Here is a 23,975-nt window from a genome sequence, read left to right as displayed (position 1 = left end):
TGCATTCTTGAGTATTACATTGCAGATTCTGAAAGATGTACAATAGGTAAACGTATCACTGTGGCTATACATTGCAATAATTTTGATTTCTTTTTGCAGTTCTGATTTTCATTCATGTTTAATTCGTGCTATAACTAGAAGAGATTATCAGTTAATGTGCTGCTTGAACTGAGGCCTACACATTAAAGCACCACAAAACAGTATTTATTGTTTGAATTTCATAATAATAATTTTTGTTTAAATGTATTAAAATAATTTAACTTTTATTTCATACCAAAAGTAGGCTGCTCTGTCTTGTATGTTGGCGCATTGTCAGTGTCCTCTTTGCTCCGCAATATATTTTTCACTGTGTGAGAACATGTGAAGTGAGAGCTGAATGGCTTATCGGACGTAGCAACAGTAACTAAGAGGGGCGGATCTTTGTGAAAGGTCAATTTCAAATCATTTAAATCTTTGTGGACTCGGCCGGACTCGACTCGGACTCGGATGTTAAGGACTCGGACTCAAGTCCGACTCGGCCCTCTTTGGACTCGGACTTGGACTCGGACTCGATTGTTAAGGACTTGGACTTGACTCGGACTCGACAAAGGTGGACTCGGACCCAACTCTACTGCTACCTGGTGGGGTCATTCACAGCTCCCATTCCTGTTGGTAAAGCCACCTCCGCCCTGCATGCCATGTCACCCTGCAAGTCTACTAAGGCAAAGCACTCGTATGCACGAGGGTAGTTCTGAGCCGAGGTTGATGCAGGAACTACGCGTGATGACTGACTGTGATTAAGTCACAGCGCAGGCCCTCGGCCACAAAATGTCCACCTTGGTGGTTCAGAAGTGCCCCCTGGCGAAACCTTGTAGGGGTGCGAGATGTCGGCAAAGCACGCTTTCTAGATGCTCCCATCTCATTCGGCATACCATTCGGCAACGCTGTCGAGGAGTGTGCCCAGCAGTTCTCGACAGACTAGAAGCAGGCTGAGGCAATCAAGAGCATGCTCCGAAGTGCTACCAGGATATCGTGAGCTACCCCCAGCGGTGGTAGACACCATCACTTCAGCGAGAGTGCCCTCTACAAGGCATGCTTATGCTCTGAAGTGGAACCTGTTCATTGGGCGGTGTTTTTCTCACTGAGAAGTCCCCGTAAATGCCTACTCTGTGTCGTGCTTCTTTTCAGCCTGAATCTTAATGAACCGTTTTCGTTCATTGACCAGAGGAGAACTGGCCCACCAACTGAGCCTGGGTTCCCAAAATATTTTTTTTCTCCTGATGGAGTTTTGGTTCCTTGCCACTGTTGCCTCTGGCTTGCTTAGTTGGGGATACTTACATTTTAACAATATTATTGACTTGACTTTACTGACGCGCATTTTCAGTCAGCGAAACATGCCTGAAATTTGGGCAGGCCAACTCTCACGTAATCCTAAAACCCCGGCCCGGATATGTGCCTAAGTTTCCCACCACTCCCTTCTAGGACCAGGTGGTGAACCTGGCTAGAGCCAGTGTCCTCCCATCTAGAGCCAGTGTCCTCCCATCTACTCGCCGCCAGTAGTCGGGAGGTCCACGCTCTGTGTCTCGCTTGCTGCGCCATTCCCCTTCTTAGGACCACATATGTGCGCTTATCTTGCTCCTCAGGAGTTCCCCAGCTGGTAAACCCTGTCAGATGCGGTGGAGACGTCTAACGCCAGGCCTAACACTCGTAAGCCCGCTCTGCCATCTCTGCTGGTATTGACTTCACCCCAGAGAGGCTGAATCTACCCCAGTGACCTTCCGTATGTAGCAATGCCCTAATGGTCAGTCCATATGTGTAATCTCCACATGTTACCTCCCTACTGGCAGGGTGTGAACCCATAGTGTTCCTTTCCTCTTGGAATAGGCACACTTTCCCAGTGTTATCCAATAGTCCACTGTACAGGTCAGAAGGAACAGCTGTGTTTGTCCTGGAAGGGGCAGCAATAGTGGCGCTTTGGTAGGGATCCTAATTTGTCAGTTCAGATGGGATGCACCGTTGAACGCGACTGACTGAAAGGGAACGTCTAGGTTACTATTGTAGACATTACGTTTATTAAAAGGTCAGTTGAGTTAAAATTTTTAACGTTTGCACATGTAAACTTGCAATGTTTGTATCTACTCCCTCCCGCACAAACATTCTGTTACAGCTTGTAGAAATTGTGAAAAAAATTACACAAACATTATTACACAAAATTATACAAACCATATAATAAAGTAATGCTAGCACATCAAAATGACAAACACATTTGGATAGCTTTTTATTAGCCTTATAAAACTATGTTAAAACAAAACATCAACTAGTGGAGCCTAAAAATATTAAAACATATCTGAACAACACACACACACACTTAACCATAACAGTTCCCTTTTGAAAAGGAACTCGCACTGCGTCGAATGACACTTTAGGGAACGCCTCAGGCGTGACAGGTGTCTGAAATCACAATCAAATCACGTCAATCACATTGGCCCTCATTTATCAAAAGTGCGTACACCAAATTTCCAGCGTACACCCAAAACCACGGTGACTTTGAGATTTATCAATATGGACGTTGGCGTACGGCACGCTCAAATTCTACGCCAGCTCAGGAGGTGGTGTACGCACGTTTTGAGTTAGTGCGGAAATGCGCAGAAAAACAATTCCTAACACCACAAAATGCACTGACAAACTAAAAGATATAATATATTACGACCCACTGTAAAATAAAAAAACAACAACATAGTAATTATTAACTTCAGTGTTTATTTTTGTGCAACATGGACTTCAATGTTTAATTTGTGTGACTTTACCAAAGCATTTGATTTGTAAGCATATGTATTCCTTCAGTTGCGAGCCTGTGCGCTTTACCCTGACGTTTCAGGGTTTGGCCCGGCAGGTGCGCACGGACTGGGTTCGGTAACGAAAGGCTTTCAATGACCAAAAAATCATTCAGACTGACAAAATAATAAAAAATACATTCTTCTTCTTTTAAATAATAATAATAATACAAATTGTTATTTAGAAGAAGAATGTCATTATTATTATAAGCGTAATTAATAATACAAATCATACTAATAGCCTAATAAGAAGAATATTACAAATTGTCATGCAATTATTAATGTGAATGAATGGTACCCCACATCACATCATCACTATTGTACACCCCAAGACATGTAACGTGATTCGAAATTGAATGCTAATTCAAAAGACGTGCTGTAAAATATTGCATTGTGATAGGTCATTTTGGCTCCACGTCAGAGAAGTTTCTCTTCTTTGCCGTCTTCCGTGTGTCCATGGCGTAAAATGAGGGCGTGGGGGAAGCGGAGACTTGAATATATAGGGGCGTGTTATTCTAATGACGATCGTTTTCAGCCGCGGGATTTATCAAGGGCAGGTATTGCATACACCTGGATTTCAAAGGTACGCACAGCTTCATAAATCAGGCGGTGAGAGGAGTGTAAGCATAATCTTACGCCAACATATACGCCCGTTTCTACGCAAGAATGATAAATGAGGGCCAATGACCGGCGACAGCCCGTGAATCATTAATGTGAATGATTAACATGCGACCTGGAAGTATAACATGACAATATCTTTTTCGTCTTCAGGGACTGTTTTGTCTGTAACCGCTTTAAAAAATCAGGTAATTATGAAATGCTTTCAGAAGTGTGCAGACCCGTGCTCAACATATCTGAAGCTGGGTGACACACACGAACTGTGCATTTTTCTGTCTGGGAAGGAAGAGCGCGCACAGGCAGTTCTCGAGGGAACTGCCTGTACAAATTGTGAGAATTTTTCTTTGTGAACGCTCCGCTCTCGCCTGTCCCTCTTCTCGAGAGAAGATGGTTCAGCGTCTGGATGTCAGGTTCCCAGATGAAGCCCGCCGATCGCCTTGAGAGGGGTGTAATCCTCTCAGACGATGTGGCGGCTGACGAGGGTAAGCTGCAAATGGATGAAGTAAAAAAAAAAAAAAAAAAAAAAAAGGAAAACTTAGTCCGGCAGCGAGCGCTCTCCCGGACAAACAGGAGATGGCTGATGAGGGTGGTGATAATAGGATATATCCTGTATCTTCTCAGCCACCCTGCCCCGTGTATGCTGAGCTGGTTGGTGTTATGGAACGCGCCGCGGGCAGGCTGCAGCTAACGTGGCTGCTCGTTGGGGGAGAAATCGCTCGCGATGAGAGCGGTTTTTCCCTGGTCATAGAACCACCAGCTCAGGTGAGCCTTTCATTTCTTCCCGATCTCATACTGAGATTGAGAGGATATGGAAGAACCCATACTCTGCCTGTATCCACCAACATCAGCGGGCTAGTCTCGCTGATGTTGAGAGGATAGGAGAACGTGGGTATGCATCGATGGGACAATCGACACTGCGAGCTCCAACCCTGCCAGTTGAATGGCAGAGCATACACGTCAGCGGGTCAGGCCGGTGCTAGCCTGCACATCATGGCGGTGTTGCAGGTATACCAGGCCGATCTGCTGGGGGATCTCGACCAGGGGGTGGGGCCCCTGAGGCGCTTACTGAGCTGCGCCGCAAATGAAAAAAGTAGCTCTCCGGGCCACCAAACAGACTGCTGCCGCAATCTGCCGGTCGATGACGACGATAGTGGCTACGGAGAGACATTTGTGGTTGAACCTGGCCGACATCGGGGAGAAAGAGAAAGGCTTTCTCCTCGATTCGCTGGTTTCACCCTCTGAGCTTTTCGGCACCTCCGTGGTGGCGGTGGTTGGAAAGTTCAGAGAGGCGAAGGCGCGCTCAGCTGTATCCAGGACATACATACCGCTGAGATCCGTGTCCAGGCCCAGACAGATGGGAGGGCCTGGCCTATCATGGTCCGAGGACCTTAGATAGGGCCAGAGGGCCAGTGTCACCTCTCGTGCGCCTCCTCCGTGGAGGAGTAGGTCGCAGAGGAGGCGCGACTCCCGCAAGAAGAGGGATCTGAGGGAGGTGATCCAGCACAAACGCACATTGCGTCGGTCATGGATCATCTTCCCTGAGGGCGTGATTATATCTTTGCCCTTTCCTCTCTTCCCCGACTCCCCAGGTGCTTCTGACATCAGGCCTGAGGCTGGGCTCATGGTTAGAACAATGTTCTGTTGGCCCGCCTCAGCTTGGTTAGTTAGAGTGCCTCTTTTCAGGCATGTAAAGGTGGTAGACCCCATGTTCATAAAGAACTGTCTGGTGAGTCTTCACTTCGCACGCCGCAGGTGAGCTGACTGGTCTTTTTTTTAAGAGTAAATTTTTGTGTGCAACTAACACTAAAATGTATCTCTCTACAGACCTCGTTCCCTGTATAGAGATATGGGGTCATGTGAATGTCCTAAGGTAAGGTACATTTTTGGATTATTGGGGCCCTGAAGTTCCCCTTTAGGTGGCTAGAACGATAGGAAGAAGCACCAGGTATATGGGCTTCTCTTGTGATGTGAAACTATAATAGCCCTTGGGCTGTTAGCCACCTCAGGGTAGAGTAGTTGGTCTCTCTCTCATAGAATTTTTTACTTGGAGTTTGACTGACGCTAGAGCTTCAGATAGATCTATGTCCGGCCCACTGAGCCGTCTGACTTCTTCCTGAGTATTTCGCCCCTTGAGCTCTTTGGTTTCTGTAGGCTGAGCGATTCTGCAGCCCCTTGTATGGAATAATACAGACTATATTTTTTAGTAAGACTGTAGCTCCTCCGAGCCCTCAGGTAGATCTATGCTTGCAGGTTGGCCCTCACCAGGGCCGCCTCTGTAGCTGGCCTAGGCTTTGCCAGGGATAATGGAGACGCTCTGCTAAAAATAGCATTTCTGCCTCTGACCCTTCACATTGTGAATGTAGGTTCCTAGCATCCCTGTATAACAGCCTTCTCCCATGGGAGTCGTTAGGCCAAGGCCCGCCCCCTTCTCTGCATTCTGGGGCAACAAGAGTAATGCAGCGTGGTGCAGAGGATGGTTTATAAGAACATGGTTAGGCCTCAAATAGGCCGCCGTGGTACATATGTCTTTATTGAGCAGGGTTAGGCCGTCTTTCGCTTCACGAAGAGGACTGATTCTGTCTGCCCGACCCTGCCGTGCAGAACTGGCATACATATCTAGGCCGCCAGTATAGGCTTCACTCGCTGAGCTGAGCTTCTGCTCGGGCGTTGGGTTGTAGGTGGTTTGGCTCACAAACAAGCCCCACTCCCCTAGGTTGGGCACAGATACATTTTCTGTCAGCCCTAGAGCCGCTGGCAGGTAGCTAGCCATATTAGGCCTCCTGTGGGTGGGCCCAATAGTTATGTTAGTGTAGTATGGTTCCCAACAGTGTTCCTTTCTAGCAGAATTGACTTGATATCAGCTAGTAGGCCCAAGCAGGCCTCCCTGATAGGCGAGTCCCCAGCTGGCTGTCCTTAGGAGGCCGCCTTGGAACTATCACCCGGACACAGCTACCAGTTGCTATCAGGTAGTAGGCTCCTCAGGCCTCCCTGAAGGTGAATTCCCACTTAAGATGGTTATCAGGTAGTAGGCCTCACCCGGCCTCCCTGGAGACAAGCCCCAAGGACAGACAACTGGACAGCTAGCCTGACTTACTATCGGGTAGCAGAAAAAGCTCCCAGATATTATGGCTGTCAGGTAGTAGGCCTCACCAGGCCTCCCTGAAGATGAGTTCCCACATGCTGTGATTATCAGGTAGTAGGCCCCACCAGGCCTCCCTGAAGAAGGCTGCGCCGTCAGGTAGTAGGCCTCGGCAGGCCTCCTTGAATGGGCAGCCCCCAAGAGGGCGCTGTAGGCCAGCTTACTTCTCGTGGTTGGCCTTGGTGGTTCGGGCAGTTGACTCACCGATGGGTAGTAGGCCTTAAACAGGCCTCCTCGGAGGTGAGTCCCAACATTGTGGGACATACTTTATAGCCGCTACCAGGTAGCTAGCCATATTAGGCCTCCTGTGGGTGGGCCCAATAGTTATGTTAGTGTAGTATGGTTCCCAACAGTGTTCCTTTCTAGCAGAATTGACTTGATATCAGCTAGTAGGCCCAAGCAGGCCTCCCTGATAGGCGAGTCCCCAGCTGGCTGTCCTTAGGAGGCCGCCTTGGAACTATCACCCGGACACAGCTACCAGTTGCTATCAGGTAGTAGGCCCCTCAGGCCTCCCTGAAGGTGAATTCCCACTTAAGATGGTTATCAGGTAGTAGGCCTCACCAGGCCTCCCTGGAGACAAGCCCCAAGGACAGACAACTGGACAGCTAGCCTGACTTACTATCGGGTAGCAGAAAAAGCTCCCAGATATTATGGCTGTCAGGTAGTAGGCCTCACCAGGCCTCCCTGAAGATGAGTTCCCACATGCTGTGATTATCAGGTAGTAGGCCCCACCAGGCCTCCCTGAAGGCGAGTTCCCACAGACTGTGGTTTTCAGGTAGTAGGCCTCACCAGGCCTCCCTAAGGGTAAGTTCCCCACGTACTATCGTTGTCAGGTAGTAGGCCTCACTAGGCCTCCCTGTAGGTGACCACATACTGTTGCTATCAGGTAGTAGGCCTCACCTGGCCTCCTTGTGAGTGGTTCCCTAGCGGTGCTGGGTTCAGGAAGCTAGTGGCCTCTTGCTATCAGTTCAGCTGGTCTTAGCAGGCAGCTGCTGAAGGCGAGCTTGTGCCCTGGCTCGACTAAAGTGTTCATTCTCTGCTACTGGTTCCCTCCCGGAACCTCTTTCCTGCCTACAGCCTGGTTTTGCCTACCAGGCGGACCATGTGCTCCCCTCATCGAGGGTCACTATGAGCACGCAGACTCCTGAGTCTGGTCAGACGGTCGTAGGCCTCTCGTGAGGCCTCCCAGTTAGATCAGTCCTTAGGCCTTCACAGGCCTCCTCAGTGTTTTGAAACATAAACACTGGGTAGATCCGTGGATCGAGTAGAGAAACTCCCCTCGCTGGCAAGGGTTGGGAAGCACTATGCTGAGTCATACTCTCCGGGATATCCCGTCTCTGAGATCCGGCCGAGTGGTTCACTGCCAGCTTCGCAGTGCTTCGGGTTGGATGCCTTACCTAAGGCAAGTGTCCAGAGGCTCTGTCTTTGGACAGACAGGAAGTGGCCAGACTAAGTGTCTATGTAACTGATGCCGGGTCAGGCCGTCCTGGTGGCATTTCGGGGTGAGTACGTTCCCCTGAATAGTGACTGGCTGGGGTTCCTTTGGGTTCCCTAGCCACATTCCCTAGAAGGGACCCCTTCTAATTGAAATTGTGGTCCTAGGCCTTTGAGCAGGCCCAGGTAGGCCTTTCATTTAACTATGTTTATGGAGGTTTTCCTGTGAGGCTTATAGCTTGGGCTATGACCGTAGGGAACGCTGTCACTGACAGCCCAGTGTGACCTGAGGGTGAGTGGTTCTAGCATTTCATTTGAATTTGCTGGTTCGGACAGTTGTCACTGCCAATGGGCATGCACTCCCCTTAGCATGGCGGCGTAAGTATATCGTTCCCCAAAGCGTCATTCAACGCAGTGCGAGTTCCCTTTCGAAAGGGAATGTCTGAGAACAGGGAACGAGACACTGCGTCTCCTTGCCTTCAGACGAAAGGATATTGTCATGTTTGCAAGGCGCCCTTTATACTTCCAGGTCGCATGTTAATCATTCACATTAATGATTCACGGGCTGTCGCCGGTCAATGTGATTGACGTGATTTGATTGTGATTTCAGAAACCTGTCACGCCTGAGGCGTTCCCCAAAGCGTCATTTGACGCAGTGTCTCATTCCCTGTTCTCAGGGAACATAGGTTACAGTCGTAACCTGAGACGTTAAACTGATAACCTAACAAGGCACAATATTTAATTGAATTACTTATAAAATAGATATATTAAACTAATTAAATATAAATTTAAAAAAAATAATTAAAAAACATTAAACATACATTAAATATTAAATAATGAATCCCTTAGCCTAGCCTCCTATGGAGGAAGAGAATGTTACTGACTGCGGAACCCATATTTTTTTGACCGCCCACTCCTGCAAGATTTCAATCCCAACCAAGCAAATAAATGCTAATATAATGCAAAATTATTTCTAAAGTGAAGATCATGGTAACCCACTAGTAATGACTTCTGCCTGGTTCAGATTACACGATTTTTTTGTCTGTTGCGATAGTCACTGTGTCAGATTCCACGATTTTGACTCCTAAAATCTTGTCGTGTCGTGGACATGAAATATGTCAGACTACACGTTGCTTCCCGACCAGTCATCGTGTGCCGTCTCACACGCACACGTTCACTCGCACTGTCGCACACATACATACACACACTCTCACTCGCACACACTCACACAAACTCGCTCACTCTCACACACTCACGCTCACTCACACACACTCACTCGCACGCACACATACATACACACGCACTCTCACTCTTGACGGAACCCGTCGTTGGAGGACCGAAAAAATAAATAAACATGCTAGTCTTTTTATCGTGATGTCGTGAAGCATCGCAGACGCGGCGTCGGTTGTCGTCCACTATGACACACTGTACGAGATGAAACTATCGAATCTTGCGTCCCGACACCCGTTGTCGTTTACGAATCCCCACGACACCCTACGTCAAACGGTTCGTGCCAAAATCGGGCTAAAATCGTGTAATCTGAAATCATAGTAAGCTTGAGTTTTTTTTATAAAGTTTTGAATAGTAAAGACTCAAGTGTTACTACATCCTTCTAAAGGATCTAATTATTTGGATCAGTATTCTAAGGTGAAGATTATGGTAACCCACTAGTAATGACTCAAATGTTACCAAATCCATCGGAAGGAATTACTATCCAAAACCTTACAAAAACCTCAAAAGCTTACAATGAATTCAGTAATTACTAGGGAGTTATCATGCTTTTCACTTTAGAATAGTAATTCCTTTAGAAGGATGTAGTAACACTTGAGTCATTACTATCCAAAACCTTACATGCCAGTCTGTCAGTCAAGTCCAAAGCAAAATGTAACCCACAGCAACGCGTTATGGCAACGTCATCTCAGACAGTCATCTCAGACAGTCTGACAGCAGATAAAAATAAATAGTAAATAGATGAATTTAGATGAACAAAAGTAAGAATCAAATATGCTAAACACGAAAGGTTGAACACATGTGTGTGTATATCGTTGTAACGGTTCATAGGTTCACTGACTCGCCCTCGCTCTGTGTGTGTATGAGTGTGTGAGCGGGCGCGACTCATTATCGCTGCTGATGAGCTGATCACCGGCAGCTGATTCTCATGTTAGCGTCCTATTTATTGTCTGCGATTTCGTCCTGTCTTTGTCAGATCGTTTGAGGTTTTGTCCCGACGAGTCTGACCTGCATCTTATATCTGTTTTCTGAACTGTTAACAATAAACTGATTCATTCATTCACATTTGGATCCTATTGCCTCTTACGTTACAGACACTGACAGACGTGCTAGAACAGACCTCATTGGTTCTCGCGCGTCACTCAAGCACATTTTAGCTTCTTCTTTTCCTTTTAATAGTGATAGGTGTTTGGCAAACCCACTTAAAGGTGCATACCGCCACCTACTGCACAACACCGGCATGTAAAATAAAGGATCGGTCTTAGGATAGCTGATACTGATCAGTTAAAAAAATTGGCTCGTGAAATCCCTAGTTTATTCACTTAATCCACAGTGCACCTCACCCGTGTATCTCGCCAGGCATACCTATCTAACGTCGGTAACGTCAGTACATGATTTTCTAATTTGGATTAGATTTTACATAGCTGATGTCAGTTATTTACAAATAATCATTCAAGTCAAGTCAAGTCAAGTCATCTTCATTTATATAGCGCTTTTAACAATGAATTGTTTCAAAGCAGCTTTACAGAGATAAACATATAATTTAAGGTAACAGATTGTTTTGGCGTTATAGCGGTTCTTGAATAATGTTACTTCCAGCTAAAGTTAACTTTGATTGATTCACCTCCGTCGAAATGATCAGACTTTAAACGCGAACCTGTGATTAACGCTGACGGCGTTCACATGCTCATTCAGAATTCTATAGTTATGTGCTCTTTAAAATATGTGCGCAGGTTTGTAATTCATACAACCCAGCCTAAACAAACTACTTTTTGCCTATAATTTTTTTTTTTGATACAGAATTTTGTTTTATTTTATCACTTCGGGGTACGCGAGCCGGAATTCACAGCGCTTTATCTGTAGAGTGGGAAAGGGATCCTCCACAGGGAGAGGATAGTGGATACTTCAGCACTGCATTGTCATCGGGTCCAGGCGAATCTCCTTCGTCAGATCTGGACACGGCCTGGATCCGGCAGGCTGCGGGAAAACCTCGGGATAAACAAAGACACTAATATTAGCGTAGATGCCATTCTTCTTATGATGTAGCGAGTACATCAAGATTTAAGGGAAGTGTACCCAGTTCCGGCTGACCTAATCTATGCAGCCTAACATTGAATTTATAGAAGTCTATAATGTATTATGTGTATGCTAGGTCAAAGAGATGTGTTTTTAGTCTAGCTTTGAACTGACAGAGTGTGTCTGCTTCCCGGACAATGGTAGGAAGACTGTTCCAAAGTTTTGGTGCTAAATAGGAAAAGGATCTACCGCCAGCAGTCGATTTAGATATTCTAGGTATTATCAACTGGCCGGAATTTTGAGATCGCAATAGACGTGAAGGACTATAATGCGTTAAGAGCTCGCTCAAGTACTGCGGAGCTAAACCATTTAGTGCTTTGTAGGTAATCAACAATATTTTAAAATTTATACGATGTTTAATAGGGAGCCAATGCAGTGTTGACAGAACCGGGCTAATATGGTCATATTTCCTGGTTCTGGTAAGAACTCGAGCTGCGGCGTTTTGAACTAGCTGTAGTTTGTTTATTAAGCGTGCAGGGCAACCACCCAGTAGAGCATTACAATAATCTAGCCTTGAGGTCATGAACGCATGGACTTCAGCATTCAGCATTCAGTTTATTTGTTGAATTTAGAATAAAGTTATTCACCTTATTAGTGCAGAGAAATAAGAGTTAAATCTTTCCATAAGATAACGTGTAACTACTATAGGAACATCCAACTCAATCACTTACATTTAACAATCTTTTGCACTTCACTTCCTTATCCATTCATGGTATTAATTTAGTAGTTGTTAGTTACTCCTGTCTATTGCAGCAAATTAGCTCTATGAAATATTAATAATCAATTATAACTTGTTATAATTGATTATGAATATTTGGATCAGTTAATCGGGTTAACTTGGATGTAGCTACATCAACATTAAAACCAATTACTTGGTACATCACCAATATTGAACACTCAATATTGGTTATTAATTCTAAGAAATTTACATTTCCGGGGCATGGGAAATGTCTTTCTTACTAAGTACTACAAAGAGCAAGAAGTCAAGATCTATGATTAGTGACTCCCCACACAGCAAAAGGCCGCGGAGGTATCGCGGCTTCCGGAACGGACCCACGAAACGGACCCGTATCGGCGTCCACTTGCTCGCAGTGACGGATCCGCAACGAAGGCGCCGCCGTGGCTCCGCGCTGCATCCGCTCCGCATCTGCGATTAAAACCTTACCTCTGCGGCGAGTCCTTTGGGACCCGCAAATTGATACATACATCCGCCGCGGACCCGCAACGGACAAAAATTAAGGCTCATCTGGCCCGGGTCCGTTTTGGACCCGTTTATTTCATTTTTAAAATCCCTTCTGTTCTTGCTGTAGGATAAAATAGGATAAACTAAACTATAGGATAAAACCAAAAACTATAGGGCTAGCCTAGGCTAGTACTACAGCAATATAGACCTAAGCTTAAATCTACATCGCCTTGTATTTTTAACCTAACAATATTGTAAATAGGCCTAACATAAAAGTTTCGATACAAGACATCAATTTACTGTACAAAAGTAATCACTACTCAATGGAAATATAAAATATAAAATTGACATTTACATTTATGGAAAGTTATAGGTTATAGCCTATTCTGGTTTGTTAAGTAGCCTATGTGGGCCAGGCTAATCTACATTCATTTTGTGGTCAAAACCTAATTTAGTGCTTTACTGTACGTTCACACCACCGCCGACTTGAGCGTCAAAGAAGCTCTGGCCGCTCTGTCAAGGACGCTTGTCAAAAAGCACGGGGAAGCTCGTTGACGCTTTGGACGCTCTGACGTAGCAGGGAGAAGAGAAGAGTCACAACATGAAATGTAATAAACAGAAAAAACAAGCAATACATTGAAGAAACCTTTTATAATGACAGCATTTTTATAACCGTTTTGGTCACATTTGGTCGGGGAAAAAAATAATAATTAGCTATTATTATTATTATTATTATTATTATTTGCATTAGGCTATTATTTGCATTAGTGCAATTGGTCAAATCGTTGTCACCGTGAGCAAATGAATTGCATTCCCGCTTAAAACGATTGTTTGTAAATATTTCAAATAAAAGTTGCGCTCATTCTCAAATGTGTATCACTGGATCATTATGGAAATCGCGAAGTTGTTGTGTTTGGTGCTGCTTTACTGTATTTGCGGAGAAGACGGACTCGGAGATTTTGGGTTCATGACACCCTCCAGGACCGTTATCAATTCGGAGAGTATCACCGGCTGGCAACAGCAACAGCGATTATCAGCTTCTCCTCCATTTTCTCGGAACTAATGTTTTGGTAGGAACGAAAGTTCACATCGTATGTTTTTCCGGAATCAGCCAGAGTGAAGGACGTCTTTATTCTGATTGGTTGCTGCCGTTTTGCCGCTGAACCGCATCATAGCTAATTACCATAAAGTTGAGCTTCTTTCAACTTTCTGATTGACGCTCAAAACGCTCAAAACGCGACGCCGAGGGATTGGACGCTCCTTGCAGCTGAGAGAAGCCAGCTTCCATTGAAAATGAATGACTTCCGGCCGCTTTGGAAGCTCAAGTCGGCGGCGGTGTGAACGTACAGTTATAGGCCTAGGTCGGTGTAAACATAACATATTTTATCTATTAGGCTACAACTTCAATGAAATGCTGCACTATGCTAAAATATCAGAAAATGAATAACTGGTGAACAACAAGTTCAATAAAAAGATGGTTTAAAGTTTAATCATTTCTCCTATTACTCCTATTACTCAGTTTGTGTGGATGGAGGCGGGACACGTCTCCTTGTTGCCCGATCTGTCACCAGGTTGAACCACCTGATAGCATGCTTGGTGACCTCCGCATCTCCGCATCTGTGGCTGACCGCGTCACCGAGTTTTTTCTCACAGCACCTGTAATCAAACAGACAGATATTAACACAATCATAAAATTATATTACATACTGATTAGTTACATCTTCCTTAGTAGTTAACAGTAGTGACTTAAGCGTTAATAAAGAATGACCTAATTCCTTATTAGTTATGCAGTAAGTAAGAAACAGTATTCTAAAGTGTTACCATAAAGTCAAACAAGTGTTAAGAATCAGGTTTGTGAGAAATATAAATATTGTAGCTTGGTCATGTACCGGTCTGAAAGTAAGTGGCTTTCCTTGAGAAAGGAAGTCTGCATTGCAGATAAAAACACCACAGTCATTTCCATTTGGCTGTTTGGGAATTGCCTAGAAACAAAATTCCAAGTAAGTATATTGGTAAACAAAAGGGCACAGTTTAAAGAATATTTGTATAACTTATTATATGAGGATATTAGGGGTCGGCCGATATGTGATTTTCAGGGCCGATGCCGATACCGATTATTACAGATCAAATAGACAGATAACCGATATTTTTAACCGATATATATATATATATATATATATATAGCCTATATACACTCACCGGCCACTTTATTAGGTACACCTGTCCAACTGCTCGTTAACACTTAATTTCTAAGCAGCCAATCACATGGCGGCAACTCAGTGCATTTAGGCATGTAGACATGGTCAAGACAATCTCCTGCAGTTCAAACCAAGCATCAGTATGGGGAAGAAAGTTGATTTGAGTGACTTTGAACGTGGCATGATTGTTGGTGCCAGAAGGGCTGGTCTGAGTATTTCAGAAACTGCTAATCTACTGGGATTTTCACGCACTACCATCTCTAGGGTTTACAGAGAATGGTCCGAAAAAGAAAAAACATCTAGTGAGCGGCAGTTCTGTGGGCGGAAATGCCTTGTTGATGCCAGAGGTCAGAGGAGAATGGCCAGACTGGTTCGAGCTGATAGAAGGGCAACAGTGACTGAAATAACCACTCGTTACAACCGAGGTATGCAGCAAAGCATTTGTGAAGCCACAACACGCACAACCTTGAGGCGGATGGGCTACAACAGCAGAAGACTCCACCGGGTACCACTCATCTCCACTACAAATAGGAAAAAGAGGCTACAATTTGCAAGAGCTCACCAAAATTGAACAGTTGAAGACTGGAAAAATGTTGCCTGGTCTGATGAGTCTCGATTTCTGTTGAGACATTCAGATGTTAGAGTCAGAATTTGGCGTAAACAGAATGAGAACATGGAACCATCATGCCTTGTTACCACTGTGCAGGCTGGTGGTGGTGGTGTAATGGTGTGGGGGATGTTTTCCTGGCACACTTTACGCCCCTTAGTGCCAATTGGGCATCGTTTAAATGCCACGGCCTACCTGAGCATTGTTTCTGACCATGTCCATCCCTTTATGGCCACCATGTACCCATCCTCTGATGGCTACTTCCACCATGTCACAAAGCTCTAATCATTTCAAATTGGTTTCTTGAACATGACAATGAGTTCACTGTACTAAAATGGCCTCCACAGTCACCAGATCTCAACCCAATAGAGCATATTTGGGATGTGGTGGAACGGGAGATTCGCATCATGGATGTGCAGCCGACAAATCTGCGGCAACTGTGTGATGCCATCATGTCAATATGGACCAAACTCCCTGAGGAATGCTTCCAGCACCTTGTTGAATCTATGCCACGAAGAATTGAGGCAGTTCTGAAGGCAATGGGGTACCTAATAAAGTGGCCGGTGAGTGTATTATAGCCTATGTCTGGTGTAAAACTGTAAATTAATGTCAAAATTAAGAATAACAAAGGGTTTTGACAAATACTTTATTTAAATGATTTAAACATATCTTTGAATCTGAGAACTGTTATTAATAATAATAACTTGCAAAAAGTGCAGGGAGCACCCAGCAGCATCCTGTAAACATTTTGTAAAACTTAGACTATTTTAATGTTTAAATACAATTTTAGTAATCAAAAAGCATTTATAATTAATTAAAATTATAATTATTTACAGTTGAACAAAAATTAAATTTTTAGGGCCTTGTGAAAAACCGAACTTTTATTTTGACGGGTTGCCGTGGAGATCTTTGAGTTTCTGTGTGTTTATAATATGACGATAACTTTTCTCAATTGAAGCATTAAAAAGCTCATGAAGTGATTAAGCGACTCTGGAGATTATGTTTATGCAATCATGTCCTCATATAATGATGCGGCTGAGGCTGAAAACAGCACAAGCGTCACGCGTGCTCCAGTGTGTGTGTGTGTGAGGTAAATGAAATCACGCGTCTGCACCATTCATTTAGAGACACGCAGGATTCATATTTAAATAGTCTTTTTTGCGGTTTGATTTGTACTGACCTGCTTTTTATTAATTCATCAAAAAGTTGACAAATTCCATGATATTCCGCTTTATACAGTAAATTCCATATTTATGAATGGATTTTCCATCTGTTTTCTGCATCGCGGAAATCACAGGGCTCTATTATATTGAGGTATTTTGCAACTTCAGTGTAGTAATCTATTGCTTCTTCAGCAAAGTCTGCTGCTGCCTTAACTTTGAGAGACAACTGATGCGTGATCAGTGAAGCAGCTCCAGTCAGTCAGCGAGTGCTCTCGGTGTGACAGTGCAAAACTTTCAGTGCCTTCAGCTTTCCGCGCTGATTGGCCGGACTCGTGACTCCCAACAAATCAGATGTGCGGGGACATTAGTCTAGTCCAGGGTTCTCTTACGAGAGTATATCTCATACTGCGTAATATCTTACGCTATGGGGAAAACCTCTTTTCCTCGAGATATTGAAGCCAAAAATTATCCTTCATTTTTAATCAATGTAAAACGCTTTGCGGCAGCAAGCAGACATAGGCGAGGCGGCTCGCGCGCCTATTGGCTGCCCTGTGGCAAAAGCAGCAGCCTATCGAGAGCGGCTCTGCGTGACGTCTTGACCAAGGGGGGGCACTTCGCGCCCATTTCGTCACGTCCCGCCAGAAAGGGCGTGGTCTCGCCCTATATAAGCAGGTCGATAGCTGATACAAACTGTTTTTTCATCTCTTCAGCAAAGCTACACGCATCGCTGGATCCGGAGTGAGAAGCCGCGCCGTCGACGCAAGCCTTCAGCGGGACGAGCCCTTGAGCCTGAAGTCGCTGGCCTTCACCTCGCCGCCTTCAGCCGCCGTACCTGCTGCGCTTTCCGGCGTACTATATATCCTTTACTCTGCTCTGTGTGTATGTGTGTGTGTGCTCGCCCCGCGACTCACACGTCTATCATCTAAAAGGGCCGCGTCTTTTTAAAGATGCCATCCTCCTGTGGCTCGTGCCGAGCCACACTCAGCGACGGGGACCACCATGTGATGCGTTTCCTGCCTGTGAGAGGATCATGCAGCTCTCGCGCTCGCCGACGGCGGCTGCCCTCACTGCGAGCTATTGGCTACGGTGACTGAGGACTCGCCTGGCATCCTTCAGCGAGACTGCAGTTCCACCCGCTACAGTGCCGCGCCGTAAAGCGCCGTACTCAGCGGGTCCCCGAGCCTTCTCCAGCCCGTGAAAGCTCGCCAGTTCGCCTGCCAGCTTCACTCAAGTCGCTCACTGACGGATAACGGCCGCCGCGCGCCGCCGCTTCCGCCATTAATGACGACGAGATAGCTGCATCTGTAGAGGAGACCTGCTGCTCTATCCTGGCGTCGGACAGTGAGGACTGGGTGAGCTCTGTGGACATCCCCCCTTCTGTCCGCGAGTCGTCAGGGAAACGGGCCTGCTTCAAGACCGCGAGCCCTAAAACCGCGGCTAGCTTTCTTTACGTTATAAGAAATCTACCCCGCCCCCCATGGGCGTGCGTCACCGGCAAATGAGGAAAGAGTGTGTTTTAGTCCCGCCGAGGCCGGACTAATCTCCATTTCTCAAACATTTCTCAGCTCCTCTTAGTTTGAGCAGCTGAAAATGTCAATATTGCAGCAATGAGCCTGTTGTATAACACGCACACCTGCAAACAAACGCCGACACACACAAAACTGTGATGACGCTCTCTTATCTGCTTGCGCTAATGTAGTTCTCCCCTGTGGCTCAGTGGCGGAACCCGAAGCCTTTGCGCGAGAGACCCGTGTTCGATCCCGGCTCTCGCAGCAGATAGAAATTTAGTCTCGCCGCGGCCAGACTTCCACCGAAACTTTTCGCTCGTTCAGTTCCAGAAAATGCGACTGTTCCAGTGTATTTTGCAGTAAACAAGCCGGTACCACGGCCCGCTTGCCTGCACATAAATGCCGTTTCCACGGCGACCCAGAAAAATCATGTAAGCATTGTATTTTCTGGTTTTCCAGCCACAGCTGACGGTGTTATGAGTAATAAAATGCCCACAGCCCAGGGTTCATTTCTACACACAAACACAGCCCGCCACGGTACAGGGCTCGCACAAATGAAATCAACGCATGTCAATTGTGCATTAAATGTAGTGAATGTGCCCACAACCCAGTGCCCACAAACACTACCACGGTTTCTGTAAAACGAAACCAACACAAGTCTTCCTAGCCTCCTAGGAAATCGACGGTGTTTCAGTCTCGCCGCGGCCAGACTTCCACCGAAATTTTTTCGCTCGTTCAGTTCCAGAAAATGCGACTGTTCCAGTGTATTTTGCAGTAAGCAAGCCAGTGCCACGGCCCGCTTGCCTGCACACAAATGCTGTTTCCACGGCGACCCAGATAAATCACATAAGCAGTGTATTTTCTGGTGTTCTGGCCACAGCCGATGGTGTTATGAGTGTAATAAAAATGCCCACAACCCAGTGCTCATTTCTACACACAAACACAGCCCGCAAAAATGCAGGGCTCGCACAAACAAGATCGCCTCATGTCGATTGTGCACTAAACGTAGTGAATGTGCCCACGTCTCAGTGCCCACAAACACTACACACCACATGTCCCACGGGTTCTGTAAAAACGAAACCAACACACATTCAGTCAGCTCAGGCCGACGGTGTTTTCAGTGCAGTAAATGTGCCCGCTGTCCCGCGCCCACATTCACTCACAGACATGTTGAGCCCCACGGGGACTTCGGGGCATGCGAGTTTTGAACTACTTGGACGATTGGCTGATTCTAGCTCGATCACACTCAGAGCTCATAGAACACAGGGCCACATTACTCGAACACCTCGAGAATCTAGGCCTCACAGTCAATTGGGCAAAAAGCTCGCTGTCTCCCAGTCAGAAAATTTATTTTATGGGAACAGTGCTGGACTCGCTATCCATGACAGCACGCCTGTCACCGGAGCGCGGACTAGACATTCAGCGCGTCGCGAACTCCTTCCGCCACGGCTCTATAGTCCCGCTCAAAAGGTTTCAGAAAATACTGGGCCTGATGGCCTCAGCAGCCTCTGTACTCCAGCTGGGCCTGCTTCGCATGCGCCCACTGCAGATGTGGCTGAAAGCGCGAGTTCCGCCCCGGGCATGGACCGCTGGTCTGTTTCGCCTCAGGGTCGATCTAAAGTGCGTTTCAGCTCTGAAACCTTGGAAAGTAACTAGGGCTGGGTACCGAGTTCGATACTTTTTAGGTATCGATCGAATTGCCTCGATACTATCGAGTATCGAAAAATGACATGTTGTTCGGTTCCAGATTTCGATACCTACGGAGTTAACTCGTCAACGTCAGTGTTCAAACAAATACATATGAAATGCACATATGTACATGTATGGCCACCCAGTTTAGGCTGAAAGTGTTTTCACCCTGGCTGCGTGGTATAATATCTATATGATTAGCTCCTCTGGATGCTATTTTATAAGGAATGACGCTTCTAGCCCCTCTTCCTTCACTCTCTGTGAGTCTATGGTGATTATGCACTACATACATCCCTGTATGCACGGCGTGTTACACTGTGTTCCCCATAGTGTAAGATATTACGCAGTATGAGAGATACTCTCGTAAGAGAACGTACTCGGTTACTAACGTAACCTCTGTTCTCTCTAGAGAGGGAACGAGTACTGCGTATCTTGCCGTGCTTACAATACGCTCTGGTTCGCTTCGGCGATGAAAACCAGTTTGTATCAGCTATCGACCTGCTTATATAGGGCGAGACCACGCCCTTACTGGCGGGACGTGACGAAATGGGCGCGAAGTGCCCCCATTGGTAGAGCCGCTCTCGATAGGCTGCTGCTTTCGCCGCAGGGCAGCCAATAGGCGCGCGAGCCGCCTCGCCTATGTCTGCCTGCTGCCGCAAAGCGTTTTACATTGATTAAAAATTAAGGATAATTTTTGGCTTCAATATCTCGAGGAAAAGAGGTTTTCCCCATAGCGTAAGATATTACGCAGTACTCGTTCCCTCTCTAGAGAGAGCAGAGGTTACGTTAGTAACCGAGTACGTTTCTCAACCTTTTGCCTACTGCGACCCACTTTTCTTTTGTATGCCAGTTATATGACCCACTAAATAAATCAATAACTGAAATGCCTCTTTAGATCTAGGCTCCACCGTAGGCCTATATGCTTATTATAATTAATGATAATCACAAAAACACACAAACATTTTCAATAATTAGGCAGACTATGAGGCAAACTGACTTTTTTACTCACGTTAATGTGATAGCCTACTTGAGACTGCCGCTCTAAAATGATCATATCCAGACGCGGTGGAATTTGGAAAAGTGTGACTCGTAGTGTCGCACACAAATAACTGTTGTCAGCCTATTCCTGCTTTTTGTTTTCGTTGCAGTCACTGTTGAAAATCCCGACTCACAAAGATAGTAGTGCTAAATGGGAAGAGAAACTTCGTTGCACAATCTGCGAGTTGTGGATATTCATTTCTGGTTTGAATCCAAGGAATGAAAATAGCCTACGATTCGTTGGAGGATCGGCTACGTTTACATGCACAACTTTTGTTTCAATCGGACTGAATTCATTCCGATTGATGAATCTGAATGTAGTGTTTACATTAACGCTAAACGTGATCGGGTTAATGTGCGCGTTTATATGTCACAAGATTCAAATCGAATTATATTTTTTTGACATGCGCACACTGCACGAATATACAGAGTTTCCCGCTGTTTGCGCATACTAACTATTCTCTTACATTGGTTCTTTATTTGTTTTAAACAGCAAACTTAATATTTATCCATTGCTGGTCATAATTTGGAGACAATGAGCATATGAACTGTTGTGCCGTACTGCTTATTTATCACGCAGTAAAAATGCCCAGCACCCAAAACCAGTCGTCTGTGAATGAGAGTCTGAAACAAGGACTGGTGGGACGTTGTCCTGCTCCACTTCACAGACGCTGAGTGAAAGGAGAATTTTAGAATGATGGTAGCCTACAAGCTAAGATACATTTATACTCAAAACAAGGAAGAACAGCTCATTCAGCGCGTCATACATCATTATGCTATGCGCAGTCCTTTCAGTTTCGGTTTTCAATCCGATCAAGTGTTTACATGTCCTCCCAGTTGGATTAGAAAAGGAATAAACCACCCCTTTCAATCCAATTGAAATTTTATTCGGATCGAGCTCAATCGGATTGATTAAGGTGTTTACATGAAGGCTTTTTAGTCTGATTGAACCGTCAATGCGTTTACTAACGGATTATTTGGATTTGGTTGCATGTAACGTAGCCTGTTGCAATGAGCCTTTAGTGAAGCCCAATTTTTGGCTGTGCCGGTTAACACAGAAAAAGTCTCGCGACCCCCTATAGAACGAACAACGACCCACTAGTGGGTCGCGACCCACTGGTTGAGAAACACTGGTCTAGTCTACAGAGTGGTGAGTTCCGAGCGACAGAGGTGGCTGCGTTAGAGCCAAATATAGCGCATTTCAAATTAAAATAATTTTATCGGCAAATCGGTTTTGAAAATGGCCAATACCGATAACCATAAAAATGCTTAATATCAGCGCCGATAATCGGTCGACCCCTAGAGGGTATGCATACGTTGGTTCTCATTCGGCCGATGGTCCATCTGGAAGCCTCAAAGCAGCAGGCTTTTTTGATTTTGTTCTCCTCCATGAGGTATTTCCTGTTAAATAATCACACGAGACATATGTAGCGCCCCCTACCTGTCCTTATTGTTACTAGATAGAGAACCGCGCCCCAAATTCACTAACTATATGCCTACAGATGTTGAAGTTAGGCCCCTCTGGACTTTTCTTTTGGAAAGTTACAAATAATTAAATCTATACGCATCTTAACTAATCAAGGCAACAAACACTTTTGAAAGAATAAAAACACTGGTAAAAGTACAACAAACATATAGGATTTAATTGGAATAGAGTTATTGAATGTTAACTAGCTCAAAAACGAATTTCAGAATGTGAATTATTCACACAATCACATTGCCAGTAAATCTGACACAATTTAACCCCCGAAGAGCAATATCTCAGTTGCCAGACCTACTGAAATTAGTCTCCAGGTCAAATACACTCAGTATAGATTGAACCAATGACCTCAAATGGATGAATGTATACAATAACTCCCACAGATTATAACAAAATATACTCTGAATATACACATTATATTTTCAGTGCCCTGAGAAATACTAAGTTAACCAATATGTAATGTTGTGGGCCCACACACACACACACACACACACAAGTACTTCACACAACCCACCCCGTTGCAGGCCTGAATCGTCGCTCGTGTTCGTGGTGGCCGGGAAACTGAAAAATGGCTCCTTCACTCTCCTGAGCACAAAACAAATCAAACCAAGATACCTCAATTTCACGTGCAACCACACAGCAATTCCAGGAATCCTGTAGCAAGCCTCGCGCTGCTCCTCGTCCTCGCTCTCCCTCGTCAGCCGACGAAACGCCTCCCACGCCGCCAGAGGAACCCCAAATAACGCGGGTATTTGGGGCACTATCTGGTCCTCAAGGTCTCCCTCGGTGTGAAGGAAAACCACTCCGTTAACAGTCTTTAGTGTTATTTACGGTTGCTTTAACTTATCAGTTCATATGCGCAGATATGCGCATTGATAATTAAACAGCCTGTATTCGCGCCTGAACGGCAGATTAACAAGACCGTAAAACACTTGCGGAGATCTCAAAGAAGTAAACACAAATTAATCCTCCATGTGTTCGTGCTATACACACCCGATCTACCTTACAGTTCAAGATTTTTTAAACTTGTAAATCATTAAATCAAATCACTCTCTTACCGCAAGCGTGTCTCTCTCATTTTTGTGTCTCTCACTCCCCTCCCGCGCTTGTCAAAAAAAACTCTCATCTCCCGAACAACCACTCACGTTACACAATACACCAGTGAGGGTGGGACTTAATTCACCTAAACCAATAAAATAATCAAACACCTAACCTGATGGTTAATGCCACGTTTTTCACATGTACACATCGATCAAACTTGTATCTCATCCACGTGCGCTCTTAAAGGAGCACTTCACCCATTTCAACATTAATCTTTATTGAAAGTGGGTCATATATGTAGTCGAAATGTAAAAGAAATTTTGAATTTGGTGCCCTCTTGACCGAGAAAAGACAGAAAATAACTTTAGGGCACATTTGTATGTAAGACAACAACTCCCACAATGCACCACATTGCATAGCTCCACAAGCCACTCCCACTAATCCAGAACAGCCCAAACATCAGATAAATCACTCTTCCGTCTACAAGGCTAACGTTAGCTGCCACCAGAGTTAGAAATTAATTTCACACAAAATTTATAATTAGTTGGTTGTGGCGAGCAGAACGAGGGCGAGGGACGTGAGAGCGGCGCGAGGCCGGTGGCGTGAGTGATAATGAACGACACCTGTGAGATGCACCGGTCTCTCTCGCATCTCCCACCGAGGAGCGGAAGCATAAAAGGAGGAGCGACGACAGGGACGTGGGAACTATATTGTGATAGGGGGGGCGGGGGGATTTTTTTAGTGTAGGCCTAGGCTGT

At 45.4% G+C, this 23,975-nt stretch overlaps 1 long non-coding RNA gene across 1 annotated transcript; it reads right to left on the bottom strand.

Moving 5' to 3' along the window:
- Positions 1 to 320: 320 nt before the first annotated feature.
- On the bottom strand, positions 321 to 23,627 carry LOC130075641 (uncharacterized). The gene is made up of 2 exons (XR_008805558.1): positions 23,450 to 23,627; positions 321 to 547 (listed from the first exon to the last, which is right to left on the bottom strand). It is a non-coding gene; the product is annotated as an uncharacterized LOC130075641 (long non-coding RNA).
- Between the last annotated feature and the right edge of the window lie 348 nt (positions 23,628 to 23,975).

The sequence above is a fragment of the Rhinichthys klamathensis genome, unplaced genomic scaffold, assembly GCF_029890125.1.
Source record: "Rhinichthys klamathensis goyatoka isolate OS25496 unplaced genomic scaffold, OSU_Roscu_1.1 h1tg000595l_1, whole genome shotgun sequence".
NCBI classification, from domain to species: domain Eukaryota; kingdom Metazoa; phylum Chordata; class Actinopteri; order Cypriniformes; family Leuciscidae; genus Rhinichthys; species Rhinichthys klamathensis.
Note: the sequence above shows the minus strand (reverse complement) of the source record. Positions and strands in the feature narration are given on the sequence as shown.